We start from the raw sequence: 10129 nt of genomic DNA on the forward strand, positions 1-10129 counted from the left end.
GAAAGAAACTCAATCGACAATTATAATCGGAAAACTATCAGTTTTAATTGGGTAGCTGAAGCTAACTTTAAAAATCAACTATAGTTTCCCAGAAATGTACAAATTTAGGTGGACAATGGCAAGTACCACTACAGCTTTCAATTTTATCTAAATGAAGGCTGAAGTTTTGCTAATCTCTTGAATCCTGTGGGTTTATTCTCTCTGAAGCAATTGCCTCTAAGCTAGATAGGACAGATATGATTATCTCTTCCATTTGACAAATGAGAGAATTAATGGCTTACCCTTGACCTTATAGATAGTTTGTGACTTAAATGGGATTTGTACCCAGGCATTAGGCATCTTGAGTCACCTTTTAATTTTTCCTAAGCTCCTTCCCAATTGGGCAGGAGAATCAGGAACTAAATAGTGAAAAGCCAAACTTTTCTATTCACAATTATCACTCCTCTTTTTACCAGGCTGTCTAGGATTATGCCTTTAGAGTTCAGCCCTTTAACACATTTTCCCACAAAATTCCTGGGAGGAATAATAAGTTAATAATTCATTCTTTAATGTCTTTCTATTAATTAATATATCCAATTTGCTTTCCTTTGATTAAGTAATTACCTGAGGAAAAGGAAAGGAAAGGAATGGGCATTTTGAGAAAGAATTTGTTTCTCTTTTTTTTGCATTTTTAAAAATTGAGGTTTCTTGTCCCATTTCTTTTCAAACCCTCATCCTGATCTCCTGTTGAAGATGGAGCCATCTTTGGCTTCCAGGCATCATTCTCCATCTAAGATCGACAATGTGCTTACTAAAAAGAAAACTAATGTTAATTGAAACTGTTTTTTGTTTCGTTTTTTTTTCTTGCTATTTACATTTTGCCTGTACCTGTTTGTGACTATCGTTCTGTCCCTAGTCCATGAACGTTTTTCTTATGCTTTCAACAGGGAACTCTCATCATCATAATACAATTCCTAGTCACATGTCGCCTTTTTTCTGGCATTCCTTTAATCCAACTCTTCCCCATCTCATAAGCCTAAATTTACTTATCACTTGTGCTAAAATAACAAATACATCACACAAGCCAAAACTTAATTAGCATATTTTCTGAAATAATGTGATGTTGAATGAAAAATTCTGCTAATGCACATAAAAATTAGTATAACTATTCAGACCACGAAGTTGTTTATACACTTTGTCTCAGAAATAGCATTCCTGAGAATTTATCCTTAAAAAATATAATTAGCAGATGTGAAAACAGACAAAAAACCAAATACAGCATTTATAAAATATTCACTGTTAATTATTTTTAAAAAACGCTATCCAAATGTCCAAATATAGGAGACCAGCTAAGTACATGTTACATCATTGAATAGGATAGATAGGTAGACATTTAAAAGTATAATGATTAAGACTATATAGGAAACCAAAATATTATAAATGTAGTGGTAATTAAAAAGCATTATATAAAACAATATGCTGTTTTATAATTTTAATTAAATAAAATATAACTATGCAGATCAGAAATAGATCGTAATATGCAAAAGTGGAAATAGTTGCTGTGCTAAATGAAGGAGTTGTTAGTGAAAATTTTTTTCAGATATTATTATTGTCGCTACTTTGTTTTCTGTTTGTTTGACTTTTAGTTTTATTGATATTTTAAATTAATAAACAATGTTAATTTCATGTAAAAAATTGAGGTTTAATTGACATATAATATTAGGTTCAAGTGTACAACATAATGATTTTATATTTATATATATTGTGAAATGATCACTGCAATAAGTCGAATTATCATCCATCACCATACAAAGTTACAAACTTTTTTTTCTTCGTTTGATGAGAACATTTAAGATTTACTCCCTTTGTGATTTTCAAATAAATAATACAATATTGACTACAGTCATCATACTGTACATTACATCCCCAGGACTTATTTATTTTATAACTGTAAGTTTGTACCTCTTTATCCTCTTTACTTACTTGCCCCACCTGCCACCCACTTCTGCTCTGGCAGCTACCAATCTGTTCTCTGTATTATGAGTTTGGGTATTTTTTCTGTTTTGTTTGTTCATTTGTTTTATTTCTTAGAGTCCACGTGTAAGTGAAATCACGTGGTATTTGTCTTTCTCTGTCTGGTTTATTTCACTTAGCCTAATACCCTCAAGGTCCAACAGTGTTGTCACAAATTTTGTTAGGGCTTAGTAGTATTCCATTGTATATGATACCACATCTTCTTTATCCATTCATCTATCAATGAACACAGATTATTTCCATATCTTGGCTATTATAAATAATACTGCAATTACAGTGGGGTTGCCAAGATCTTTTTGAGTTAATGTTTTTATTTCCTTTGGACAAATACCCATGAGTAGAATTGCTGGATCATATGGTAGTTCTATTTTTAACTTTTTCAGGAACCTCCAAACTGTTTTCCATAGTGGCTGCACCAATTTACATTCCACCAACAGTACACAAGTGTCCCTTTTCTCCACATCCTCACCAATACTTATTTCTTGTCCTTTTGATAAAGCCATTCTAACAGGTGTAAGGTGGTATCTTATTGTGATTTTGATGTGCATTTCCCTGATGATTAGTGATGTTCAGCATCTTTTCATGTGCCTATTGCCCATCTGTATGTCTTCTTTGGAAAAGTGTCTGTTCTGGTCCTCTGCTCATTTTTTAATTGGATTTTCTTCTGCTCTTGATTTGTATGAGTTCCTTATATATTTTCAATATTAACCTCTTGTCATATATATGATTGGCAAATACTTTCTCCCATTTCATAGGTTGCCTTTTTCTTTTGTTGATGGTCTCCTTTACTGGGCAGAAACTTTTTAGTTTGATGTAGTTCCACTTGTTTATTTTTGCTTATGTTGCCTTTGCTTTTGGAGTCATACCCAAAAAATCACTGCCAAGACCAATGTCACTTATGTTTTCGTCTAGAAGGTTTATGGTTTCAGGTCTTACATTCAAATCTTTAATCCATTTTGACCTAATTCTTGTATATGGTGTAAGATAGTGATCTAGTTTCATACTTTTGTGTGTTGCTGTCCAATTTTCCCAACACCATTACTTAAGAAACTGTTTTTCCCCATTGTGTATCCTTGGTCCTTTGTCACAAATTAATTGATCATATATGCGTGGGTTTATGTCTGAGGTCTCTATTCTGTTCCATTGATCTATGTATCTGTTTATATGCCAATACCATACTGCTTTGATTACCACAGCTTTGTAATATTGTTTGAAATCAGGGAGCATGGTGCCTCCAGCTTTGTTCTTGTTTCTCAAGATTGCTTTGGCTATCTCAGATCTTTTGTAGTCCATACAAATTTTAGAATTGCTGTATTTCTGTAAAAAGTGCCATGGAATTTTGATAGGGATTGCAATGAATCTGTAGATAGCTTTGGGTAATACGGACATTTTAACAATGTTAAATGTTAACATCGTTAATATTTTTATCTTTTATCTATTTTTATCTTTTTATCTTTTTGGTTAAATTTATTTATAGGTATTCAGTGCAGTTGTAAATGGTACTGTTTTCTTAATTTCTCTTTCTGATAACTCATTTTAGAGTATAGAAATGCAACCAATATTTGTATACTGATTTTGTTCCCTATAACTTAGCTGGATTTGTTTATTAGTTCTAACAGTTTTTTTGGTAGAGTCTTCAGGTTTTCTACATATAAAATCATGTCATCCACAAATAGTGACAGTTTTACCTCTTCCTTTCCAGTATGGATGCCTTTTATTTCCTTTTCTAACCTAATTCCCGTGACTAGGACTTCCAATATTATGTTGAATAAAAGTGGCAAGAGTGGGCACACTTCTCTTGTTCTGGATTTTAGAGCTGAAAGCTTTTCACCTTTCAGTATGACATTAGCTGTGGGCTTGTCATGTATATGTTTAGGAACGTTCCCTCTATACCTACTTTATTGAGTTGATTTTTTTAACCATAAATGGGTTTTGAATTTTGTCAAATGCTTTTTCTGCATCTATTGAGATGATCATATGATTTTCATCCTTCATTCTGTATCATGTTGATTGATTTGCAGATGTTGAATCATCCTTGCATCCCTGGAATAAATCCCACTTGATCATGATGTATGATCCTTTTTATGTATTGTTGAATTCAGTTTGCTAGTATTTTGTTGAAGATGTTTGCATCTATGTTCATCAGGCATATTGGCCTATAATTTTCTTTCTTTGTGGTGTCCTTGTCCATTTTAGGTATCAGAGTAATGCTGGCCTTGTAAAATGAGTTTGGAAACATTCCCTCCTATTCAATTTTTTCAAAGAATTTGAGAAGGATAGGTATTAAATCTTTTTTGAATGTTTGGTAGAATTCATCAGTGAAACTGCCTAGTCCTGGACTTTGTTTTTTGAAAGGTTTTTGATTACTGTTTCATTCTCCTTACTAGTAATCAATCTATTCAGATCTTCTATTTCTTCATGATTCAGTCTTGGAAGATTGTATGTTTCTACAAATTTATCCATTTCTTCTAGGCTGTCCATTTTAATGGCATACAGTTGCTTGTAGTAGTTTCTTATGATCCTTTGTTTATTGTGGTATCATTTGTAATTTCTCCTCTTTCATTTCTGATTTTATTTATTTTGGCACTATTTTTTTTCTTAGTGAGTCTAGCTAAAGGTTTGTCCATTTTGTTTATCTTTTCGAAGAACAAACTTTTAGTTTTACTGATTTTTTTAAATTGTCTTTTTAGTTTCTGTTTAATTTATTTCTGCTCTAATCTTTATTATTTCCTTCCTTCTACTAACTTTGGGTTTCATTTGTTTTTCTTTTTCTAGTTCCTTTAGGTATAAAGTTGTTCGTTTATTTGAGATTTTTGTTAGCTGAGGTAGGTCTGTATCACTATGAACTTCCCTCTTAGAACTGCTTTTGCTGCATTACATAGATTTTAGTATGTTGTATTTCCATTTTCATTCGTCTTAAGGTATTTTTTTAATTTCTCCTTTGCATTCTTCATTGAGCTATTGGTTGTTCAGTAGCATGTTGTTTAATCTCCACATATTTGTGATTTTTTGCAGTTTTCTCCTTGTAATTGGTTTCTGCTTTCATATTATTATGGTTGGAAAAAATGCTTGAAATGATCTTCTTCAATCTATTGAGACTTGTTTTGTGGCCTAAAATATAATCTATCCTAAAGAGTGTTCCATGTACATTTGAGAAGAATATGCACTTTGCTGCTTTTGGATGAAATGTTCTCTATACATCTATTAAATTCATCTGGTCTAATGTGTCATTTAAGGCAAATGTTTCCTTATAGATTTTCAGCCTGGATGATCTATCCTTCGACATAAGGGGGTATTAAAGTCCTCTATTCTTATTGTATTGCTGTCAATTTTGCCCTTAGGTTTGTTAATATTTACTTTATATATTTAGGTGCTCTGATTTTATGTGCATAAATATTTACATATGTTATATCTTCTTATTCAATTGACCCCTTTATCATTATGCAATGCCCATCTTTGTCTTTTACTATAGCCTTTCTTTTAAACTCTATTTTGTCTGATGTAATTATAGCTACCCCAGCTTTCTTTTAGTTTCCATTTGCATAAAACATCTTTTTCCATCTGTTCACTTTGAGTCTGTGTGTCCTTACATCTGAAATGAGTCTCTTGTAGGCAGCATTTAGATGGATCTTTTTTTGTTTTTTAATCCATTCAGCCACTTTGTGCTTTGATTGGAGCATTTGGTCCATTTATATTTAAAGTAATTATTGATAGTTATGTACTTATTGCCATTTTATTAATTGTTTTCTATTTTGAAGTTCCTCTCTGTTTTGTTCTTCTTCTTTTGCTCTATTCCTTTGTGGTTGGATGACTTTCTTTAGTGTTATGTTAAGATTCCTTTCAAATTGTTTTTTTGTGTATAGGTTTTTTTCTTTGAGGCTCACATATGACAGCCTGTGTTTGTGTGTGTGTGTGTGTGTGTGTGTGTGTGTGTGTGTGTATACTGAGATATATATATAGATAGATAGATATAGATATAGATATCAGTCTTTCATAAGTTGATAGCAAGTTTGAACATATTCTAAAACTCCACATTTTTACTCTCTTCCAACACATTTTGTTTTTGATGTCACATTTCACTGTATATCCCTTAACTAATTATTGTAGTTATTGTTATTGTTACAACTTTTCTCTTTTAAACTTCATACTAGCTTTATATGATTAATCTACTACCTTTACTATATATTTACCTTTACCAGTGAGAATTTTACTTTCACATGTTTTCTTGTTATGAATTAGTGCCCTTTTTTTTCAGCTTAAAGAATCCCCTTTAAAATTTCTTGTAAGGTCAGTTTAGTGGTGATTAACTCCTTTAGCTTTGCTTGTCTGAAAAACTCTGTCTCTCCTTCAATTCTGGATGATAAATTTGCTGGGTAAAGTATTCTGCTTGGAAGTTTTTTATTTCAGCTCTTTGAATATATCATGCTACTCTCTTCTGGCCTGCAAAGTTTCTGCTGATAGTCTTATGGGGGTTTCCTTGTATGTAATAAGTATTTTTATCTTTATCATTAACTTATGATATCTTAATTATAATGTGTTTTGGTGTGGATCTCTTTGGTTTCATCTTATTTGGAACTCTCTGTGATTCCTAGACCAGCATACCTGTTTCCTTCCCCAGGTTAAGGAAGTTTTCAACCATTATTTTTTTCAAATAAGTTTTCTGCTCCCTTTCTCTCTCTCTCTTCTCCTTCTCCGACCCCTATAATGCAAATGTTTTTCCACTTGATGTTGTCCCATAGGTCCATTAGGCTATCTTCAATTTTTAAATTTCTTTCTTTTTTGGGGAGGGTGCTGCTCTGTTTAAGTGAGTTCCACTGCCCTGTCTTCCAGGTTGCTGTTCTGTTCTTTGCTTCAACTAGTCAGCTGTTGAAGCCCTCTAGTGTATTTTTTCAGTTCGGTTGTTGTTTTCTTCAGTTTTGTGACTTCTGTTTGGTACTTCATTACATTTTCTGTCTCTTTGTTGAAGTTCTCACTGTGTTCATCCATTCTTCCCCCCAGTTTGGTGAGCATTTTTATGACCAGTACTTTGAACTCTTTATCAGGTAGATTACTTATCTCCATTTCAGTCCTTTTTCTGAGGTTTTATCTTATTCTTTCTTTTGGAACATATTCCTCTGTTTCCTCATTTGCTTGACTCTGTGTTAGTTTTTATGTATTAGATGCAACAACTACCTTTCCCAGTCTTAAGGATTGGCCTTGTATAGGAGATGAACCTTTCTAGCTCAACCTTGTCCTAGCTCTTGCCTTTCTCTCAAACATTTTGATTGTCTGAGCAGCCTAATTTATTCTTGATAGGTCCCATTTGTTGAGCATGTGTGAAGAGGAGAAATCTCAGTCAGCCTGTTGAAAGCCAGACACTCAGGCAGCATTTTTTTAGGTATGCCAACATATACAGTCCTATGAATGGCACCTCATTCGTAAGCCCTCCTGGTCTCCAGACCAGGTGATCTGGAAGTGTCCCATGGGTTACAGTTGCAAAAATTGGGGCGCTAGATGAGTGTATAAGCTCCTTTCTGGGATGTACTAGTGAGCTGTAGTGAGGCCAAGGGAGAACACAAAGATGGCTCCTCCAGCCTCATTCCTGAGAGCACCTCTGTAGCCTCTAGATGTGTGGCAAACATGAAGCCTGACCCACAAGCTGACGCTCTGGGACAAGTAAATAGGCCTTTTTCACAGGCAGACTTGGGGTGTGTTTCAGTCTGATGTCTGTGCAGTGCCCTGGGACTGATAGCCTGCCAAGAACTGTCTCTCCAATTGTTTCAGTCCTGTGGGGCCCAGGAATGCAAGCTCCAGCTACCAGAGCCAGGCAATCAAGGAACGTTTCCTGTGTGGATCACGTTTGCCTACAGCCTTAGTGAGGCAGCAGGGGAGTGCAGGGTCAAGGCATGCCCACCAGCTTTATCGAGGCAGTGAGAGAGCACAGGGTTGGGGAGCACCCACTGTTTTTTGCAAGGGAGAGGGAGAGCACAGGCATGGGGCACACCCTCAGGCTTTAGTGGGGAAGCTGGAGAGGGCTGTGATTGCACATGCCTGTGATGCTAGCAAGGTAGAGGGAGAGTGCAAAAAGAGAGAGCTGGGGGTCAGGCCCCTGACCCTAATGCTTTAAGATTAGCAAATGAACCTCCTTCACATTCAGCCTACAAGCTTTTCAAGCTGCTGCTTTTGCGTTGGGTCCCTGGGAACGTTAGTTTGCACACAAGCCCTCTAAGAGAGGAATCTCAGTTCCCTACAGCCCTTTGGGTCTCCTGGATGTAAGCCCCATTGGTTTTCACAGCCAGACGTTTGGGGGGCTCTTCTCTCCGGTGCAGGTCCCAGGGGTTAGGGTGCCTGATGTGGTGCATGAGCGCTTCATTTCTCAGGGAAAAGCTCCGTATTTGTGAGATCCCTACAGATTGGGGCTCTCTGTGTAGGGGGTGGGGTTTCTGGTGAGAATGTGTCTCTCCCTCTCCTACCTGTCTCGATGTGGCTCTTTTATCCTTTGTTGTGGAGGAGCTGCTCAGCTAGTTTTCAGGTCTTTTTCAGAGGGACTTGTTCCATATATGTGTCCATGGGAGGAGGTGAATTCAGGATCTTCTACACAGCCATCTTGAACTTCCTCTCAAGACTGGTGGAAGGATTATTTTAGATTAGTATACTTTGTCTTCAAGAAGGAAAGTCCAATGTATTATATGTACATGGGTGGGTGGTGAGGAGTGAAGGGCACAGTCAAAGGCAAGGATTCTGGGAAACTAAAGGCAATTATTAGGATGTTGGATGCCAGGAGTTGGAGTTGAACTAGAGAACAGAATGAGAAGGAGCAGAATAACACAAGACAAATGTTTCTATTTCACAATTTTAATTTGAGCTGAACTTAATCCTGAGGTAACTCAATTCTTCTTATTTATTTGAAAATTTGCTCTACTTTATTTCTAAGTAAAAACATTGATAGTCCCTTTGTTTTGACTCAAAATGTTCCTGGAAACTAGAGCATAAAGAATGTTTATGACACCATTGTAAAGCAATTATACTTCAATAAAGGTGTTAAAAAAAAAAAAAGAATGTTTATGAAGCAAGTTATGATTTCCTTTAGGAACAGTTCTGAAACTGAATATAGAATATCTGACCCAGAACTCAGCATTAGATACATCATAATATGACCAGCCATGTCTCATGACGATTAAGAAATTACTGTAAATACCTATCATATAACATATAAAATTATAATACCAATTCTATAAAATGGTCATGGATAAACCAAACACCTCTTTAATACAAAGGACTCCAACAAACTATACGTTTAGAGGGGAACATTTAAAGATGTATGTTTCATTGGCCACTGATCTTTTCCGTGGTCCATCTGCTTATCTGAAGTGTTTGAGCTACTGAAGGCAGTGAGCTAGTGAAAAGCTGCCTGCACCAGGCAGCAGAAGATTTGGGAAGTTCGCTTCACTTCTGAGTCTCACTTACGGTCCCTTTCCATTCATTCTAACATTCTATGGAACTAAACTATTTTCTAAAATTAATATGTTAGCTATAATAAACATTAAGCAACAAATTCAAAATAATTTCTTGTGCCATCTTAGAATTTGGAAGAGTTTAGAGTATGCTGGATGGTCCTGCTTTAGAAGGTTAAAGAAGTTTGAAATGATAATTTCTGTTTCTTTAGCTACACATCCGGTGGCAAGTAGAACCTTCTAAATCATTCCCTCCATTATCAGAGTGTGCTCACAAAGTATTTACCAGTGGTGCTGATGGTGTGGTTTCTGTTATTGAAAAGCATTTTACTTTTCATCTAATCATCTACTTTCCCCTTTACTCTCCTCTAACTCCTTAAATAGTTCAAAGTTACCCACGTGGCAGCTTAGAGACAGACCAAAGCAAGGCACCAAGACACACTGAGTGGGGTTTCAATTGCTTTGTTAAGCGTTTAGCCACAGGCTTACCTTGTTAATCTGCTAACAATTACCACCAGGTCATTAGCAAAATCTTGTAAAAAGGAGTTATAAAAACATCTCTCACAGAATCCTCAAAAAGACAGAATACCTTGAATGTAGCTTCCTTTACCCCTGGAAACAGGCAGGTACAGGTGGCATGCAGGAAGCCTGTGTGCTAATTAGGTGCTAGCCAAAAGGCAGAG

The 10129-nt window shown here is 35.6% G+C and overlaps 1 long non-coding RNA gene across 1 annotated transcript in view; it reads right to left on the bottom strand.

Annotated features, from left to right (window-relative positions):
• The window catches only part of LOC133093547 (uncharacterized), a 30414-nt gene extending 20285 nt beyond the window's left edge, over window positions 1–10129 (bottom strand). Inside the window, exons 1-2 of the long non-coding RNA XR_009701290.1 lie at window positions 10036–10129; window positions 8466–8617 (exon numbers count right to left, since the gene is read on the bottom strand). This is a non-coding gene — a long non-coding RNA (uncharacterized LOC133093547). The remainder of the gene's footprint in view (window positions 1–8465; window positions 8618–10035) is intronic.

This window comes from Eubalaena glacialis, chromosome 6 (genome assembly GCF_028564815.1).
Source record: "Eubalaena glacialis isolate mEubGla1 chromosome 6, mEubGla1.1.hap2.+ XY, whole genome shotgun sequence".
In the NCBI taxonomy this organism is placed as follows: Eukaryota; Metazoa; Chordata; class Mammalia; order Artiodactyla; family Balaenidae; genus Eubalaena; species Eubalaena glacialis.